This window comes from Gracilinanus agilis, chromosome 3 (assembly GCF_016433145.1).
Source record: "Gracilinanus agilis isolate LMUSP501 chromosome 3, AgileGrace, whole genome shotgun sequence".
Taxonomy (NCBI): domain Eukaryota; kingdom Metazoa; phylum Chordata; class Mammalia; order Didelphimorphia; family Didelphidae; genus Gracilinanus; species Gracilinanus agilis.
Genome location: NC_058132.1, coordinates 334,781,098 through 334,801,954, shown reverse-complemented (window position 1 = coordinate 334,801,954; position 20,857 = coordinate 334,781,098). Strand labels below are relative to the sequence as shown.

General features: G+C 39.0%; 1 protein-coding gene across 2 annotated transcripts in view; it reads right to left on the bottom strand.

The window, feature by feature from the left end:
• RAB6B (RAB6B, member RAS oncogene family) overlaps positions 1-20,857 on the bottom strand; it is a 159,137-nt gene that overhangs the window by 43,598 nt on the left and 94,682 nt on the right. The window lies entirely within an intron of this gene.

Sequence of the window (20,857 nt, the reverse complement as noted above, 5' to 3'; positions counted from 1 at the left end):
ATATATATATATATATATATATATATATATATTTTAAAGTTCATTATCTCCAGCTTAAGATCCCATAGTTAACAGGAAAAAAGTCTAATTTGGCTGAAGCCAAGAACATGCAAGAGGCAATAAAGTGTAGTTGAGGGGGAGAGAGAGAAAGAAACAGAAACAGACAGAGACAGAGACAGAAAGACAGACAGAGAAAGACAGAGACAGAGATAGAGAGAGGACAGAGAGAATGAGAGAGAGGGGGGAGAAGGAGAGAGAAAGAAAGAGTGAGGAGACAGAGAGAGAAGAGAGAGAAAAGAACAGAGATAATGAGAGAGGGGGAGACAACAAGAGAGAAAGAGGACAGAATGAGAGAGAGAATGAGAGAGAGGGAGGGAAAGGAGAGAGAAAGAGAAAGAGTGAAGAGAGAGAGAGAGAGACAGAGAGATCTGAGTTCAAGTGCACCTTCTGATACATACTGGTTATGTGGTGATGGACAATGAAATAAGATAGCCTAAGTATATTGTAGCCAGATTGTGGAAGTCTGAAGAGGATGGATTTCATTCCATAGGTATGAGGAAGCTATGGAAGATTTGTAAGCAATCCAGTTTGATAGATTATTCATTAGGAAGACTAATTCGGTAGCTGTTAGAAGGATGACCTAGAAAGGGGAGAGGATACTAGAGCCAAGGAGTCCAGCCGAAAAGCTGCTGTAATAAGTAAAGTGAAAGAATTCCCTGAGAAAGACAGAAGACTGTGCAGACTAGGGTCCCCCAAAAGAGGCAGCATAGTCAGAGAATACAAGATCTGCTGTAACCTCCCTTTGGGAGCCCTGAGTGGTCAGCTTCCTGAGTCACCTCTCTCTGCCTCTGCCTCCTCCTGTATTCTAAAACAGAGAATCAGCCTCGACCTTTTGCACAAAGGCAGAAGGGCGAAATTTTTTTAATTCTCAAGGATCAATGATTTCCAATGTGGCTACTTCCTTCACTGAAGCAAGTGACAACAATCCACTTACCTCAGTAGAGGGTCTCATGTTGCCCCACTAAGAAAATCATCTCCCTGAAACCAGTCTTTTGGGGATAAGCCTTTCCAAATATGGATAAGCTGCTTCTAGGATAGGTCACTGTCTACTTCCTGAGTTCCAACAACAAGATGGCACAGTAGATAGAGCATTGGACCTGGAGTCAGGAAAGCATGAATTCGAATCCAGTTTCAGACACCTATTAGCTGTATGATCCTGGGCAAATCAATGACCCTTTTTCTGCCTCCGTTTTCTTGACTGTTAAGCGGGCATGATAATAGCAGCTACTTTCCAGGATTGTCTAGGCAGAGAACAAAATGAGATAATATTTGCAAAAAGAACTTAGCAGATAGTAGATGCTTAATCAATATTTGTTTCCTTCCTTCCCCAGATTCCTGTTTGAGCAGAACCTTTGAAACCCAGCAATGCTTCCTTTTTCCCTTTTATCTTTTCATGCTTATAAGTTATGCCAGTTATGAAAAGTGGCAAACCTTTAACTTGGAAAAAAATGCAAAGCATTCGAGCAAGGGCATCGGTTTTATCCCTACATCCAAACACACACAGGTGGTTTTCATTTCAGTCTATTGAGCCTGACATCAACCAATTATGCGGCACACATGCCCATATATGTACATTATGCCTATAGAACGTGCATGATGAGACATATTGGACATATTGCCTATATGCAAAAGCCTAAATTAAGCATAAAAACCCCCGAGGAAAGAAAATCTTTCTGTAAAGTGCTTGTCGAAGTCTTCTCTGTAATATACATTTATTATAATGTAATATAATTTTACATCCGTATTCTAACAAGCCCCAGTGATAAAGTCTGCACTGGGAATTTGCATGGCAATTTGCATATATTGATTTTGAATTCTTTCTCCGTCAGAAGTAAAAAACGAATCGCAATGTGTTTGGATGGTCCCCCAGCCCTGGCCCAGACCCTGGCAGATACTTAGCCAAAGGCATCAACAAGTGGTTGGAAGCAGATTGGTAATAAGAAGCCCATTACAATAAGGTTTCTGTTTGTGCTTTTTGTACAGACCATCAGATGGAAGTAGCAGGGCAAATCCATGCAAATTAGCATGCAAACGAGGCTGGCAAAACTTAATAAGGTTTCATATTGGCAAGTGAGCAGTTGCAAGGAGGGGAGGGAGGGGAGGGGAGCCTTGGAAAGACTTCCCACTGAACCAGCAGGCAGAGACCACACTTTGTCCTTGCTGTAGGCAATGCTGAAGAGCAGAAGGAAACCTGACATGGGGACAGGAGATGTCAAGGTAATTGGATTCCTTCTCCAACCCTAGGCAGTCATGCCATTTGCTTTCCCTGACTCCACCTGTTCCTGGTGGCTAGTAATAAAATCCCTTGCATTTGTGTCAGGCTTTGAACTGCCTCTACTCGTTGAATTTCATTAAAATCCACCGGAAACTAGGCAAGGCATTTGGAAACCTTTATCGGTTGATCATTTATTTCAAGATGGCAGACTGAAGCATAAATCAAACTTAAGGTGTATCTTGATGCCCTTTAATAGGGTGCCAAATGTCACAAGCATCAGTCAAAGGTTACCAAGGGGAAAAAAGACACGCCAAATGCCAAGCAGTCTAGACGGTTACTGCTCTCGATCATTCTTATTCATAAGGCTATATAGGAGGACCAAGAGGTTAAATGATGGAGGCTCAAAGACTTTTGGAATTCTGGAGCTTGAAGAGACTTGCTATAGATCTGGGACTGGAAAGCCAGTCTTTTATCTCCAAGAACAATGCCCTTTCTGAAGGATTAAGAGAGGAATAGAACAAGCAATAAAAAGAACAAGCAATTTGTATTTATTATTCTTGTTGTTAATAGTAATAATAATATTATTAACTGTCCACTGTGTTCCAGGAATTTGTGCTGAGGGATTTATAAACATTACCTCATTTGTTCCTCATGAAAGCCCTGTGAAGTAAGTGTTGTTATCCTCATTTTAGAGAGGAGGAAACTGAGGTAGACAGCATACTAGTTAAGTGTCTGAGGCTTGGTGGATAGGGATACATGGGTGGAATTCCCTGTTACCTCCTCTCATCACTCTAGTTCAGTCCCTCATCACCTCTTGCCTGTTGTTCATTCTTGTCTGACTCTCCTTGACCTCTTTTGGAGTTTTCTTGGCAAAGATATTGAGTGGTTTGCCATTTCCTTCTCCAGTTCATTTTACAGATAAGGAAACTGAGGCAAATAGGGTTAAAGTGATTTGGCCAGAGTCACACAACTTGTAAATGTCTCAGGCTAGATTTGAATTCAAGAAGACGAATCTTCCAGGACCAGCACTCTATCCATTGTGCCACCTGGCTGCCCCAAAATTATCATGTATTTATTTTGATTATAGCTGCACATGTACAGGTCCCTCCAGACAGAATACAAGCTCCTTGAGGATAAGGACTATTTCACATTTGCCTCCGCATCCCCAACACCTTACATATGGCTTGGAACAAAGTGGTACTTAATAAATGCTTGTGGATTCATTGAATTCTTGGCCCCTCTCTTGGCACCCTATTAAAAGGCATCAAGATTAAACAGACTTGCACAAAAATATTTATAGCTGCGTTCTTTGTGGTGGCAAAAAACTGGAAAGCGAGGGTATGCCCTTCAATTGGGGAATGGCTGAACAAATTGTGGTATATGTTGGTGATGGAATACTATTGTGCTCAAAGGAATAATAAACTGGAGGAATTCCATGTGAACTGGAAAGACCTCCAGGAATTGATGCAGAGTGAAAGGAGCAGAGCCAGAAGAACATTGTACACAGAGACTGATACACTGTGGTAAAATTGAATGTAATGGACTTCTCCACTAGCAGCAATGCAATGACCCAGGACAATTCTGAGAGATTTATGGAAAGGAACACTACCCACATTCAGAGGAAGAACTACAGGAGTAGAAACACAGAAGAAAAACAACTGCTTGGACACTTGGGTTGATGAGGACATGATTGGGGATACAGACCTGAAAAGACCACACCCATGTAACTATCAATAATGTGTAAATAAGTCTTCACTGACCACACATAATAAAACCAGTGGAAATGCGAATTAGCTATAGCGGAGGGGGGTAGGGGGTTGAGGGGGGGGAAGGGGAAAGTAAAAACATGAGTTATGTAACCATGGAAAATTTTTCTAAAACTAAAAAATTATTTAAAAAAATAAATAAAAGGCATCAAGATATACCTTGAGTTTGATTTATGCTTCAATCTGTCATCTTGAAATAAAAGATCAGCCAAACTTATGGAATACTATTGTGCTATAAAGGAATGATGAATTGATTGTTTTCTATAAGAACTGGGAAAACCTACATGAACTGATGCACAGTGAAATAAGTAGAACCAGGAGAACATTATACACAGAGACTGTAACATTGTGGGACAACCAAATGTGATTGACTTCTCTACTAGCAGCAATGCAACGATCCAGGACAACTCCGAGAAACTTATGAGAAAGAACGCTATCCACATTCAAAGGAAGAACTCTGGGAGTAGAAATCTAGAAGAAAACATGTGATTTATCACTTGTTTACATGGGCATGTGATTTATGGTTTTGGTTTTAAAGGATTGCTCTTTCACAAAATGAATAATATGGAAATGGCTTTGAGTGATAATGTGTATATGTATAACCCAGTGAAATTACTTGTTAACTCTGGGAGTGGGGAGGGATGAGGGGAGCGAGAAAACATGAATCATGGAACCATGGAAACAATTTTTAAAGATAAAAATAAAATAAAAAATCAACTCAAAAGATCAAAGATCAAGAGGCAGTTCAAAGCCCAATACAAGACCCCTCTCCAGGTCTTAGACCTGGATCACTTGGATCCTTCATCCCAGCTTCTCACCTTACTTACTTGTGAAAGGGAACAATAAATCCTATTTGTTGACCCAGCAAGGTGGGAACAATAGGGAAGCTATAAGACAGTAGAAAGCATACTGGGCTTTGAATTAGGAATACTCCTCTTCATGAATTCAAATCTGGCCTCAGACACTTACTATCTGAGTGACCTTGAATAAGTTACTGAACTCTGCCTCAGTTTCTTCATCTGTAAAATGAACTAAAGAAGGAAAACAGCAAACCACTTCAGTATCTTTGCCAAGAAAATCCCAAATGGGCTCACAAAGAGTTAGACATGATTGAAAATGACTGATGACAACAAGACATTTGGGAATTGAGCCCTACTTCCACAGGAGTCTTCACTGCTATATCCTGTTCAGTATATTTTATCAATGTTTTATGTGAAGAACTGGAAGATGTGTTTATTAACTTGGCACATGACTCAAAGATGAGAAGAATAATATTTTGGATAAGAGAAGAAGTGATCAAAGAGATTTAAAAAGGGTAGAATAGAAGGTTGAACTTAACATGATAAAATTTAATAAGAGATAAATGTAAACTCTTGCATTTATATTTTTTAAAGAGTCAAGGGAGACCTATCTTAATAACAGGTCATCATTAGAAATTATAGGTTTAGTTGACTACAAACTCATTATGAGTCATGTAGAAAAATAGTGCAGTTGGGTTCTTTTTTCTTTTTAGGGTTTTAATTTTCCGTTATTTTTCTTATTTTCAAAGGGTTTTAAAAGCTGTTTTCAAATATCTGAAGAATTGTCATGGAGATAAGGGATTAGACTCATAATGTTCAGCCCCAGAGGGCAGAATATGTAATTATCTTAATTATGAAGTTTTGGGTCACTCTTGGTGTATGTTTTGAAGTGGGTAGATGAGATAAGATACTATCAATCTGTAGAAACGACAAAATAACAAAATGATAGAATGTTACAGTGCAGTCAAGCAGATTTGAATTCAAATCCCACTTCAAAGTTTTCTCTTGTTTTGAATCAATGGGCAAATTACCTAACCTCTCAAGAGTACAAATTTATTCATTTTCTTTCTTTCTTTCTCTTTTTCTTTCTTTCTCTTTTTCTTTCTTTCTCTTTTTCTTTCTCTCTTTCTCTCTCTCTCTCTCTTTCTTTCTTTCTTTCTTTCTTTCTTTCTTTCTTTCTTTCTTTCTTTCTTTCTTTCTTTCTTTCTTTCTCCTTTTGTCTTAGTATCACTTCTAAGACAGAGGATTGGCAAGGTCTAGGCAACTGAGGTTAAGTGATTTTACCAGGGTCACACAGCTAGGAAGTGTCTGAGGCTACATTTGAACTCACCAGGTCCTCCCAATTCTAGGTCTGGCTCTCCATCCACTGTGCTTGCCTATCTGCCCCTCTCTAATTTCTAAAATGAACATGACAAAACGTGTACTATCTACATCATGGCATTATTTTGAGGAAAATGCCTTGCAAGCTGAAATGATAATAATTATATATGAATTGATTTATTTTTTAAATGTGTTGGGAGGGGAAAATAGAAAATGACATGGGGTGCGGGTAGAGATAGAAAATGTAGATTTGAATCAGGAATAGAACAGCGTGGTTTCAAAGGGAAGAAAGAGGGCATTTCTTGCCTAAATTGTCTTGGTTTCTTTTCTCCATCTCTCTTTTCCAACAGATATAGTGTGTCTATGAAAACCGACAAACAAGGAATTGAGTATATTCTATTTCTTTTAAGCCTGTTGTCTGGTTCTTTCAGACTTCTGGAAGATCAATGTGCAGGGCTTAATCTGTAAAGTGTGGGAAGATGACCTTTCTCTCAGCTGAGAGGTAGGAAGAATAGGGGCAGAATGTTGTGCACATGCCAGATGTAGTCACTATAATTGAGCAGTTGTTCAGTTCCAGGATGGGGATGAGAACTCAAATTTGAGTAGAAGAAAAAGGAGGTATCCAGAAATGACTTTTATTTTATTATTACTTTTAAAAACTTTACCTTTTGTCTTAGTATCAATTCTAAGACAGAAGAGTGGCAAGGGCTAAGCAATCAGAGTTAAATGACTAGCCCAGGATCACATAGCTAGGAAGTGGCTGATACCATATTTGAACCTCAGATCCTCCCAACTTCAAAGGACTTTGATTTCAAAACAAAAACAAAATAAAAGGCATCTTACACATACCAAAGATGTAGGAAGAGAAATCTAAGATATTGGTCCACCATTCTTCTTGGAAGTTGAAATCCATTTTAACATAATAAAGCACCCCAAAGCATCCTGAAATGCTTTTCTGCACCCTCCTTCCTTCTCCCCCTTCTGTTTGGATGGGATGATTAGCGGGAAGGGCATCCTCATTTAATTACCTATTTTGCCTATTCCCAAACTGCCACCATCTGCCAACAGCTTGAGGCAACACTTTTCTACCACCTGCCTCACAGGAAAGGTACTTAGTACTAAAACTGTTACATCAAAGAAACCTCAAACTAAAGAAAATACAAGCAAAAATTTTGTTGTTTTCCTCAAACTAACCAATCCATGAACAAATAATAATAGTTCCCATTTCTCTAGCACCTGAAGCCTTACAAAGCTCTTAACAAATACAATCATCTCAATCACCCTGGAAGTTGGTACTGTTATCCTCTCTATTTTACAGTCAAGGAAACTGAGGTCAACAGATGCTGACCAAGGTCACATGGCTATTGAGGATGTGAAGATGGATTTGAACTTAAGTCTTCTTGACTCCATGTCCAGCATTCTCTTCTTTGAGTCAATGCAACTTCTATTCAACACCCACACTAGGTGACCCTGGACAAATTATTTACCCTTTAGGGTCCCTTCTAGCTCGAAATCTATGAATCTTAGGTGGTGATGCCTGACAAAAAGACTTAATACCTTTAGGAAAACAAAGAAGATACTATGAGAATTTTTTAAAAGAATATACTTACTATCATCAATACTTAAGCAAACTATTGCTTAGGGTATTTTATCACCTAAGTTGAGTCCTACAAGATTTTCTAACAGCATCTTAGCATGTTGAATGGACATGAGGAGCTAAATCAATAATATCAGCCCACAAAAGAAGCCATTTTCTTGTGGTAATAAGCTTTTTTTTTTGGAAGGAGGGAGCCTGAGTTTGAAAGATGACGTGTCAGACCATGGCCACGCGTGGGAGAAAGTACCTTTCAAAAAGACAAAATGATCCTCCCCTTTGCACTTCACCAAATCATTGATATAACCATTAGATGCCACAGAACTATGCTTAGTGTAGACATGATAAGAGAGGTCTGCAAATATTAAAGGGAATTTTTGGAGTGGAAAACCTCATAGTTACTCTAGATGGTCAAATGAGAGGTAGGACTGAGTGGTAGAAATGATATCGGACTTGGAGTTGTAAAAATTAAAATGAATATATAATAACTATTATATTTTTATAAAAGTTATTAATAATCATTAAAAGTAAAGGAATAAAAAGTAACAAAATAAAACCATGTGCCCAAGCTAAGCTACCTGTTCAAAAGTCCCACATTCATAGCTGCCCTCATAGGAAGGAAAGAGAGCTAGACACGCAAATCCACTGAATTTATCTCCTGTCTACGTCAGCACGTAACAATAGGAAGTCAGTGGGCTCCTGGGTAATGTAGTTCAAAGGTACAAAATTTCCAATTACACAAAGTCCAGAAGACACTGATTCAAACTCTACTTGGGAAATTACTATGTGTGTTACCTTGGGCAAGCCACTTACCTCTCTGCTTCCCATTTCCTCATATAGAAGACAATTAGACTGAACTAGATGATTTCAGAGGGGTCTTCTGGGTCTAAATTTATGATTAAGAGACAGCATGATAATGTAGACAGAGAGCTGGGCCACAAGAGTAGGGAAGATCTGAGTTCAATTTCTGTCTCTGACCCATAACTAGGTCACCCTGGGCAAATTATTTAACCTTCAGGGTCCCTTCTAGCTTAAAATCTAAGATCCTTAGATGGTGGAGACTGACAAATAGACTTAATATCTTTTGGAAAATAAAGAAAATACTATGAGAATAAAAAAATGAATGTATTTACTACCATTGATCCTTAAAAAAAATCCAAATAGTTGGGCGGCTCAGTAGCTTAGTGGATTAAGAGCCAAGCTTAAAGATGAGAATTCCTGGGTTCCAATCTGGCTTCAGAGACTTCTTAGTTGTGTGACGCTGAGTGAGTCACTTAACTCCAAATGCCTAGCTCTTTCCACTCTTCTGCCTTAGAACTAATATACAGTATTGATTCCAAGATAGAAGGTAAGGGTTTAAAAAAAAGGGAAAATAAAAACCCACATAGCTCTTTGAGAGCAGTAGCTATTTTTTTCTTTCTGGGTATCCTTAGCATTGAGCACATTGCACAGCACATGGTCTGTGCTGAATAAATACTAAATAAATAAGTACATGTCAAATAAATGCTCACTCACTATAGGATGCTTTGAGTTTTAAAAATAATATTTTGAAAGAGCTACATAATTTGTGGGTGAAAGCCCTTTGTGGACAAGGAATAGGATATCGATCATACATTCAAGAGATTATGAAAGGCAATAGATTATATAGTGGAGAGAGCACTGGGAGTCAGGAAGACCTGAGAATCTTAGTAGCTGTATGACCCTGGGCAAGTCCTTTAACCTCTGTCAGTTTTTATTTCCTCATCAGTAAAATGAGGCTAATAATAGCACTTACCTGATAGGTTTGTTGTGAGGACAAAAGGAAATAGTGTTTGTAAAGTTTAAAGCATTGTATAAATGCAGGCAGCAATTCTTATTGTTATTATTAATATTGTTGATTATTATTGTTGATTTAATTAATATTGTTGATTATTAATATTTGTTATTGTTATTAGGATTATTATTAACCTGAGCTGGAAAGGACTTCATTGTTGTTGTTTGGTCATTTTAGTCCTATCTGGTTCTTTGTAACCCCATTTGGGGTTTTCTTTGCAAAGATGATGGAGCAGTTTGCCATTTCCTTCTTCCAACACATTTTACAGATGAGGAAACTGAGGCAAACAGGGTTAAGTGACTTGCCCAGGGTCACCCACTTAGTATCTGAAGCCAGATATGAACTCAAGAAGAGGAGTCTTTCTGACTCCTAACCCAGCACTCTTTTCCCTGAGCTAGCTGCCCAGTAAAAGGGTCTTAGATATCACCTAGTATAATCCCCTCATTTTAAAGGTAAGGAAGTCAAGGTCCCAGAGGGATAATGTGGCTTTTCCAAAGTCCCAACTAGTAAATAGCAGATCCAGTGTTCAAATCCAGGTCCCTTGACTCTAGACCCAATGTTGATCATTACATTGTACTCTGAAGGGAGCTGAGACATGGAAGAGGGAGGATGAAGGACAAGCCTGGAAGATATTTACTGATAAAAAGTCAGGGGGAGAAAGCCCAATGCTTTCATTATGAATGCAGAGAGGAGACTAAATTGGGAGGTGTGAGAAACGCCAGTGAGAATCCAAAAATAACCCAGAGGATTCCAGAAAAGTTGACAATTGAGCAAAAACTGCAAAGGAGGCTTGACCTGAAAATAGCAGAATGATATTGTTTGGGATGTCGGTAGGGGTGGGAGAAACTGAGATCCAAGAGAAAAAACTCCAGGTCAGAGAGGCTTGGACATCCCTGATGGTTGTGCAGCATGGTCTAATTACCTCAAGTTGAGAAAGGAATATCTTTTTTTTTTTTTTGTAATTTAAACCCTTATTTTCTGTCTTAGCAACAACTCTAAGTCAGAAGAGTAAGGGTTAGGCAAACAGGGTTAAGCAACGTGCCCAGGGTCACAAAGCTAAGAAGTGTCTGATGCCAGATATGAACCCAGGACCTCTTGTCTCCAGGCCTGGCTCTCCATCCTCTGACCTGCTTAGCTCCCCTCCTCGGGAATATGTCTTTAAAGTGAATTTAGTGTGTGTGTGTGTGTGTGTGTGTGTGTGTGTGTGTGTGTGAAAGATCAGAAGAGGTTTGAAATTAATTATAAAAGGTCATCAATGTCTATATTTGTAAGCTTATTTTTTGTGCTTAATTTATTTTTATAATTAATGCTTAATTGTAAAGTTAATTAAATATAAAATAAAAAAGGAAAGAAGAAAGTCAATACTTGAGGAGTACCTTTCTCCTGAAATGTCTCTTACAAGAGAGACATTAGTGGATCTTGCCCCTGAATCCCTTCCCAGTCTCTCTCACACCCTGACACATACCCAAAGTGAGGGGAGAGCAGGGACAGCTATTTTTATTTCTGCCCAGTTAGAACATGATGCTGATAAAGGCCAAGGTCACCATTTTGTTCCCGGGTGGTCCAGTTAGACTTACACAGAAAAAGCTGCAGACTATGCCCATACCCATGCTTGTCCATCTCACCAAGACATACTCCAAGGGTTACAGACTGGATAAGGATATGGGAAGCTCAGCACAAATTAATCAGTGACCTTTGGGAAACCAGGTCTATTGTCCCTGTCATACACTATCTATGTCCTACTTCATCTGCCCAGGATCATGCCTCGTCACTATACTCTCCCATGGTAAAGAAGAAACCAGGTACTAAGATTTTGGTGATTATCTGGCAAGTCTATAAATAGGCAAGAAACACAGACATCACATTCAAGAGTAAGGTGTTTTGTTTTTGTGGGGAGATGGGAGTATTGGTATTACCCTTTATGTATGTATTATATTGCAATACCACTCAAATTTTCTTTCCCTTTCTGGAAAATGACCCTTGTCAGTGACCTGAGAACCAGGCCTGGAGTCTGGAGGACCCTGGTTCAAATCTGACCTCCGGCACTTCCTAGCTGTGTGACCCTGAGCAAGCCATTGACCCTCATTGTCTAGCTCTTGTCCTGCCTTAGAGTAGTTACTAAGACAACAAGTAAAGTTGAAAAGAAAAGAAAAAAGAAAATTACTCTTGTTCCAAGTTAGCTAATTCTGTCCATCCTGATGAATTTTGTTGGCTGAACAAAACCAGTCATGTGCCATTGGGGGGTGCCAGATAAGGTGAGGATATAAATAGGGTCTACCTACATCTATGCCATATGTTTTTAGTGACATCAGGAAAGCCTTGCCTCCTGAAATGATTTCTTTCACTGGCTTGCCAATGACGCCTAAAATTCTCCCACTAGGGCTCTGTAGTTTGGGGGAAAAGGGGCTATCTCCCATTAAAATGCTTCTGGGACGTTAAACTCTCAATGCAATATCTGTGCTTTCTCCCACAAAGCCCCTGGGCATAAGAGAACTAATAAGAATTAAGCCCCACTGTGTGATGATGGCAGGAGCTGAGCAAGGGGATTAAAAGGATTGATTTTGAATAAGAAGGGTTAAGGAGAGCACATAGTACCTTCCTCAAAAGGTGTGCCATCTTCCCACTCCTGGTACCTGGGAAAGCCTGGGATACTCAGACAGTTTATGGCAAATTGAAGGGAATCTCCAACCCACCACCTATATTTCCCTGGTGTGATAAGGGCACAGATACCATGAAAAGACACATGGATGAGAGAGCTGAGGACTTGGAGTACCACCTTACCTGGACAATTGAGTCTTTGGCATTGTATCAAGAGGAATTCTCCCAGCTGAAAGTGTGAATGTGGATCTCCTGGGGGAGATTTTGCCCTAAGCGACAAAACCCTCAACAAATGTCCTTGCCAGCTCATTGTTGGTCATGGGGAAGAAGCAGAGACTGAAATGTCAGGTTTTTGGTCTGCTGGGCGATTGATGCCTGATAGGAGGAGGATTGTGCCTGCTGAGTGCATTGATGCTGTTTGCATTTATTAATTTCTAATAAGGCTGAGTTATGAATTGCATGCCAAGTCTGCCTGTGTACAAATGTTATAGAAAAACAGGGAAGGACCAAGAGGAGCAGGTAGGATGAGGGCTGAGCCAGTATCTCAATGATTGGTCCAAACCAAACCATAGACCAAAGGATCATCGCCTAGGGTCCCTATGGCTTGGATTAAAAAAAAAATCTACTCTTTTAATAAAATTAATTTCCTTTGTTATCCTATGCATTTTACTTTTGTGCTTTTAAAAAACATTATTCTGAAAAGGTATCTATGACTTTCATCAGATTGCCAAAGGGGTACATGGCTCAAAAACAGTTAAATTATACTTAGACTAGCATAAGAATCTGGGACACTACCTATAAAGGGGACAAACCACAGCAGCTGCCACAGAGTCTATGGAAAGAACTGGGAACTGTGACTGGTACCTCAAAGCACTTGCAAGTGTTGGGTGGTGCATATTACACATGTCAGAAATATAGGAGAGGGCATAAGAGTATCTGTTCAGAGCATTTTCTACCTATCATATCAGTCATGCTGTGAATCAATTTATGATATCTTTTCTAGTCCATTTGGATGAAGGAAGAGAGTGAGAGTAGAAAAGAGCTGAAGATGATGAATAAGAGGACACTGAATACCTGGGGCATTTTGTGTGTGTGTGTGTGTGTGTGTGTGTGTGTGTGTGTGTGTGTGTATGTGTGTGACAGACACACAGAGAGAGAATGAGGGAGAGAGAGAGAGAGAGAGAAAGAGAGAAAGAGAGAGAGAGAGAGAGAGAGAGAGAGAGAGAGAGAGAGAGAAAGGAGAAAGAAAAGGAAAAAAGAGAGGAGAAAGGTTAAAGAAAGAGAAGGGAAAGAAGAGGAGGAAGAGAGAGGGGAGAGAGATAAAAAAGAAAAGAAAGAGAAAAAGGAGAAATAGAAAGGAGAGAGAAGAGAGAGAAGAAAGTTAAGAGAGGGAGAGAAAGAGAAAAAAAAGAAACAGGAGAAATATAAAAGTGAAAAAAGGGGAGAGAGAGGAAGAGAGAAAAGAAAAAGGAGGAGAAGAGAAAGAGAGGAGAGAGGAAAGAGAGAGAAGAGGCAGAGGAACAACAGAAAGAAGAGAAAAGAGGAAAAGAGAAAAAGAGAGGAGAGGTGAAAGAGAAGGAAGGGAGAAGAAAAGAGAGAGAAGGAAAGAAGAGGAAAGGAAAAATAGAAAAAAGAAAGACAGAGACAGACAGACAGAAAATTTTGTGTGGAGGAGATAGGAAAGAACATTGAAATGAGAGGTGTTAATAGATTAAGATAAACTTCACCTCCCTCAGAAATTTGCCACTGGCTGCCCCACTTACCACTCCACATAGACATTTGGTGGTAAAAGCAGGTCAAGAAAGATCCCAGATCTTCTCATCTAGATCCCAATATCAAACTAAACACAGAATCATAATCATATACCATAATCCCTGAAAGAAGAGAGACGATGCTGCCTAAACCACCGCTTTTACAGATGAAGAAACTGATAATCAAGGAGGTTATTTCCCTAATATCACACAGTCATTTGGTGGCAAAAAGAAGACAAGAAAGACCCCAGATCTGCTGATCTAGGCCCAGTGCACACCACTGGCCTCTGCTTGGTTATCTGTTATGCTGATAAGCAGCAGAGGGAAGAATCAGCCTTTTTATTTCAGCAAAGCTCCTCTGAACAGAACTTGACTGCAGGAAATCACTGCAGTGCATAAGAACAGAAATGCTAAGAAAAAAAATGAACCCTTTAAAGCAAGGCGAATTATTTTTAATAGGTGCTGAGAAGCAAGAAGAATCCTGGCAACACAGCATCCTGGGACATGACAATAAGTGAAACAGAAAGCCAGAACTAGAAAGCCTTTCTGATACAGAGACCTAGCCCCTTACACATCATCCTTGCTTGGGCAATAATAATAGCAAGTATTTATCTACCGCTGTATGGTTTGCAAAGTGCTTTAGCTATACTAATTCACTGGATTCTTACAATTACACTGGCAGTATTAGGATCATTCCAATTTTTGTTGTTTTTGTTCAGTTTCTGTTGTTTCAGTCACATTTAAATCTGACCCCATTTGAGGTTTTCTTGGCAAAGGTACTGGAGTGGTTTGCCATGTCCTTCTCCAGGTCATTTGACAGTTGAGGAAACAGAGGCAAATAGGGTTGTAAAGATTAAAATTAATATACAATAATTAAGTATTATATTTAAGAAGATTTATTAATAATAACTAACATTAAAAAGCTAGAGCAAAAAGTCACCTTTCTCAGCCCTGCACACGGAAAAAAAGAGAAAAAGAACATACTTACAGTAAACTATATACAAAAAGTGAAAAAGGCAAATGTGAGGACCCAGGGAAAGGGATGTTGGGAGATAAAAGGAATTCTGGGGAACGTAGTTTAAACGTACACAATTCTCTAATTAATACAGGATGAATTGACTTTCCCAAGAACACACAGCTAGTGAGTGTCTGAGGCCAGATTTGGCTAATGAAGAACTCCAGACTTGGCATTCTATATCTACTGAGCCTGCCCCATCCCCATTTTAACAGATGGCAAAACTGACGCTGAGAGAAGTTTAATTGATTTCCCCAGGGTCAAACACTAAGTTGACTAAGGAGAACTTAAGTTTTTCTGACTCTAAGTCTTGTGCATTAACCACTGTGTCAATACCTCATTGGAAGTCACAGTGGAAATCTCACTGAAGCATAGGATGTTAGAGATTCTTCCTCAGTCGAATGATGTTCCAGAGAATGGAAATTAGTCCCAAAGCAATAGAGCAATACACCTCAAGTTTAAAGTAAATTAAGAGAATTGGTATTCTAAAAAGCAGTGGAGTTCTAGAGTCAAAGGACCTGAATTTAAATCCTGCTTCTTCTGCTTTTTTTTAACCTATGTGACCCCAAGCAGGTTGTTTTAACTTCCCTGGCCCCTAAGTTTCCTCATCTTTGAAATGAGGGGTTGGATTAGTTGGCTTCTGAAGTCCCTTTCAATTCTAGAATGAATTTCTGTGATCTAGAATGTGATTCTGTGATCTAGCATCAGAGGCAATATTTGAACCCAGGTCCTCTGACTCCAAAGCCAGGGCTCTTTCCACTAGGATACATTGCTTCCCTGGTGGAACAAATGTGTCCTTGGAGAGCCTCTCCACTGAGAGAGACTACACAACTGGACAGCCTGGAGACATGATGATTGTCTGCCTGCCAGGCACAAACCATGATTCAGAATGATTTCTTTTCTTTTTTTGGCAAGTACACCTGGGGGGGAAAAGTGGGGGTGGATGAAAAGTTTTTGTGGGCAACACATTTAAAAAATTTCTACTCTTGCAAAAATGTTTCTGTCTTAACTTAGTCTTTTCAACTTCCCACTGAATTTTTCCTTAGAAGCCCTATGGGAGAGGAATGTGGCCAAAGGGACTCAGCAAGCCAAGAAAGAAGGAGAGTACAAAGGAGAGAAAAGCTGGTGCTGGATGAAAGAATATGGAAGCAGGGATTATGGATTACATACTGCTTGTTGGTCCCAGAGTGAGCTTGTTTATTTCTAAAGCCTTCCTGTAAGCCTATATATAAAAAGGCACCCCCTTTTCTCTAGGGCCCAAGAGAATTCATTAACTCTAGAGTATGTGAGTACAGAATTAGAAGAAGAGGACTTCTATACTAATTAGAAGGCTAATAGCCTGTTATTGAAGGAACCCCACCTGTGGCCAAGAGAAAAAAATCACACTAAGACCAGGGATTCATAACTGTTTTTGTAGTAAGAACCCCTCTGCATTCTGGTAAAATCTATAGATCCTTTCTCAGAATACTGTTTTTAAATGCATAAAGTGCTTAGGATTGCAAAGGAAAGCAATTCTGTTGAAATACAGTTATTAAAATCTTTTTTAAAACAAGCTCATGAATTCCGCTTTATGATAAAAGCATTCTCTAATCATTTTTCACTTTATTTTTCTTGACTTTTTTTTTGTTGTCACATGGCTAATATGGAAATGTTTTGTATGATTTCACTTTTAAATGTGTATCTTATTGCTTGCCTTCTCACTGGATAGAGGGGAAGGAAGAGAGAGAAAAATTGGAAATCAAAATTTTAAAATGAATGTTAAAAATAATTAAAAATTAAGATAAAAAATAACTGGGGTAGCTAGATGGATAGAGAATAAGGCCTGGAAATAGATGTTGGGTTCAAGTCTGGCCTAAAACACTTCCTAGCTATGTCACTTAACACCAATTGCCCAGCCCTTACTGCTCTTCTGTCTTGGAATCAATAGCTAGTATTAATTCTAAGTCAGAAGGTAAGGGTTAAAAAAAAAAAAAGAACCCTTGAAAGGCACATTTTTTTTCAACTTTCTGTCATCAGCTAGTCACACAATAAACATTTAAATGCCTACTATGTGCTAGGGTTCTGGGGATGTAAAGATGAAAATGAAGCATCCTTGCCCTTGGAGGAGTCTACACTGTACCAGGGGAGATAACGGGTAGATCTCTCAGCATTCCAATTTCTGTAATGCTTTAAGGGTCTAGACCACAGAGAAGTGATTCCCAAAGGCTCTGCAGCAGGGCAAAGGATTTAATGGAATTCCTTGTACATATATTCCCATTGTGAAAAACAAACAAACCCGCTAACCTTTCTTTGGTGTTTCCCTTTCCTTCACCAAAACATTTACACATGCACCAAAATTCACTAGAATTAATGGAAAAATTGCTGCTGCCTTCTACCCCACCCCTGCCTACTTCACTACTGAAACCATTCCCTCAAGGGTCCCTAATGGCCTCCTAATCACCAAATCCAAAGGCCTTTTCTCAGTTCTCATTCTTGTTAATCTCTTTCTCAGGATTTGATGCTGTTAGTCTTGAAACTTGTCCCTCCTTTGGCTTCTGAGAGACCACATTCTTAACCTCTTTGTCTGTTCTGTCCCTATCCTCTGACTTCTAAGTCACTTCATGTCTAAGGATTTCATTTTCTTCTTTCACCTCTCCTTCTATATGTTCTGTAGAGTTATGGCATCAGGCTTGTTCTCTCTGCACCCATTCTTCCTTGGTGGGCTTGCCACCTTCTACTGACTTTAATTCTTTCCATGATGGAGATCCACAAAAAAAAAAAAAAATCTCTCCTGAGTGTCCAGTTATTTCCTACATATCTCTACCCATAAGTCCTACTTGGACTTCAAACCTAACTTGTCCAAAACATCATCTTATTCCTTCTGATCTTCCCAATTTATATCCCTGGCACCACCACTTTCCTAGTCACTGAATCCAGAAGAAACTCTGATGTCATTTTTTTATTTTTCTCCTTCCCCTAGTTATGATATTCAGCTACAGAATCACAGAAATTATGACATTGTGGGAGTTAAAAAATAACAATATACCAAAGAAAAGAAAGCTTGCATGTGATTTTCAAGGTCCAAAAGTGAATGGAGAAGGACTCAGAAGGTACTGTTAAACACTGCCAATGACTCGGTGATAAAGTCATTGTTGCTCGGTAACTATTCAGTTAGCACCATACTGCATACAGAGCTGGACCTGGACATAGGAAGACCCATCTTCTTGAGGTCAAATCTGACCTCAGATATTTACTACCTATGTGGCCCTGGGCAAACCCAGTTCACCTCAGTTTCCTTAACTGTAAAATAAGATGGAGAAGGAAATGGCAAACCACTCTAGGATCTTTAACAAGAAAACTCCAAATGGGATTGGACTTGATTGAAAATGACTGAACAATAGCACCTTTATCCAAATCTTTCAAGATTTGTTATTCTCCAATACTTGTCAAAATTTTCACCTGCATGTCTTTGTTTCCCTTGCCTGGAATTCAACACACACTTAATTAACTCTTAATAACATAGTTCTGTCACTTGAACCCCATTTCCTAGCCCTTACACAGTATTGACTCCAAGATGGAAGGTAAGGGTTTAAAAAAAACAACACAACATAGTTCTGGACCCAAAATCAAGAGAAAAACGGTCCTTAAGAGCCCCACACAGCTGCCCAGCAATTCACTTCTTAGACCCCAGCTCATAATTTTACTGTCATTGAACATGTAAGTTTTTTTAGAAAAATTAAGAAAATTTTAGAATTAAGAATTAAGAATTTAGAAATAAGAATTAAGAAAAAATTTTTTAGGAAAATTAAAAAAAATTTTTTTTTCATGGTTACATGATTCATGTTCTTACTCTCCCCCCAACCCTTCCTCTGTAGCCAACGTGCATTTCCACTGGTTTCTTCATGTGTCATTGATCAAAACCTATTTCCATATTATTGATGATTGCACTAGGGTGGTCATTTAGAGTTTACTTCCCCAGTCAGAACATTTAAATTTTCATAGACCTGATTATATGATTTCCTAAACTACATCTTATTAAGAGCAGCAACAAAAATACAGGTAGAACTATTATAGATAGGCAATTGACTTTGGGAAAAACGATTGCCTAAGGAAGGACACAGAGAAACTAAAAAGCAGACATAAAACTATATGTCTTAGGGCAGTGATGGGCAAACTATGGCCTGCGGGCCAGATTCAGCCCCCTGAAATGTTTTATCTGGCCACGCGACATTATTCCTAATCTGACTAATACAATGAGAAACTTAGAAAGAGCTGTCTTAGAAACAGACTGACAGATGAGCATTTCCTTTCCTTTGCCCCCTCTTTAAAAAGTTTGCCCATCACTGTCCTAGGGCAATAATGGATGATCTTAATGATCATCTTGAATCTTTAAAAAAGTCAGTAAATTATGTTGGCTCTAAATCACTAATAATTGGAGAACTGTAAATTAAAGCAGCTCTGCTCATCAGATTAGTAAAGATGATAAAAAAGGAAAATGACATCTGTTGGATGGGTTATGGAAAAGCAAGCACACAAATGCATTGTTGAATTTGTTCAGCCATTGTGGAAAGCCATTTGGAATTCTGCTTTAAAGTCACTCAACTCTGTATACTCTTTTTTTTTTTTTAATCCTTACCTTCCATCTTGGAGTCAATACTGTGTATTGGCTCCAAGGCAGAAGAGTGGTAAGGGCTAGGCAATGGGGGTCAAGTGACTTGCCCAGGGTCACACAGCTGGGAAGTGTCTGAGGTCAGATTTGAACCTAGGACCTCCCGTCTCTAGGCCTGGCTCTTAATCTACTGAGCTACCCAGCTGCCCCAATTCTATATACTCTTTAACCCATTGATACTATTTCTAGGAGATCAAGATGGACCAATACGTCTAAAATTATTTTTTACAGCTATTTTTATAGTAACAAAGGACTGAAAACTCTATTGGGGGAATTGCTAAACAAATTATGGTATGCAAAAGTAATCGAATATTACTGTATCACAAAAAATAAACAGATGGTTACAGAGAAATCTGGGAAAACCTATGTGAACTAAGGCAGAGTGAAGTAAACAGAAGCAGAAGGACAATTTATACAGTTATAGTAACATTGTAAAGAGAAATGACTTTGAAAGACTTAGGAATGTTGATGAATGCAATGACCAACCATGATTCTAGGGGACTGATGACAAAGAGTGCTAACTACCTTTTGCCAGAGGTGATGGAATCAACGTACAAAATAATACATACATTTTCAGATACAGTCAATGTGGCAATTAATTTTATTTGACTAGGCATACTTGTTACAAGAACTTTTCTTTTTTTTTCCCTAATGTGGGATGTTGGAAAGGTGAGAAGGAAAAGAGATATGCCCCCCAAAATGCACATTTTGTTGATATTTGTTAAGTTCAGAATTAGAATGAATGTATTTTAAAATGTGTCCAGTGTTTTCTGTTTAAGAAATTGTTAAAATGTTTAAGATGTTTTAGAAAGAATAACTGGTTAATTAAAGTAAAACATCTTTTGGTGTTCCAAAGGTAAGCTTCATTTATCTGGAAAATTCACTTGAGTGAATTAAACACTGCTTGATAAAAGAAATAATACTGTTTTATAAAAGAAAAATCCCACAGGTCACTGGGAGAATCTTTATAAAGCCCAAATGGCAATCAGAGCACACTCTGAGAACTATTAACTTTAGAGGTCACTTCATCTAAACCAGTGATTCCCAAAGTGGGTGCCACTGCCCCGTGGTGGGTGCTGCAGCGATCCAGAGGAGCCACAGGTGCATTTGGGGCGGTGAATAACTGCAAGGGAGCGGTGATAGTATGTGACGGGGCGCTAAGTAATATTTTTTTCTGGAAAGGGGGCAGTAGTCCAGAAAATTTGGGAACCACTGGTCTAAACTCTTCTCTGCAAAAAGGATGACACCTAACCCTCTGCAGAGAAATAATATGTCTT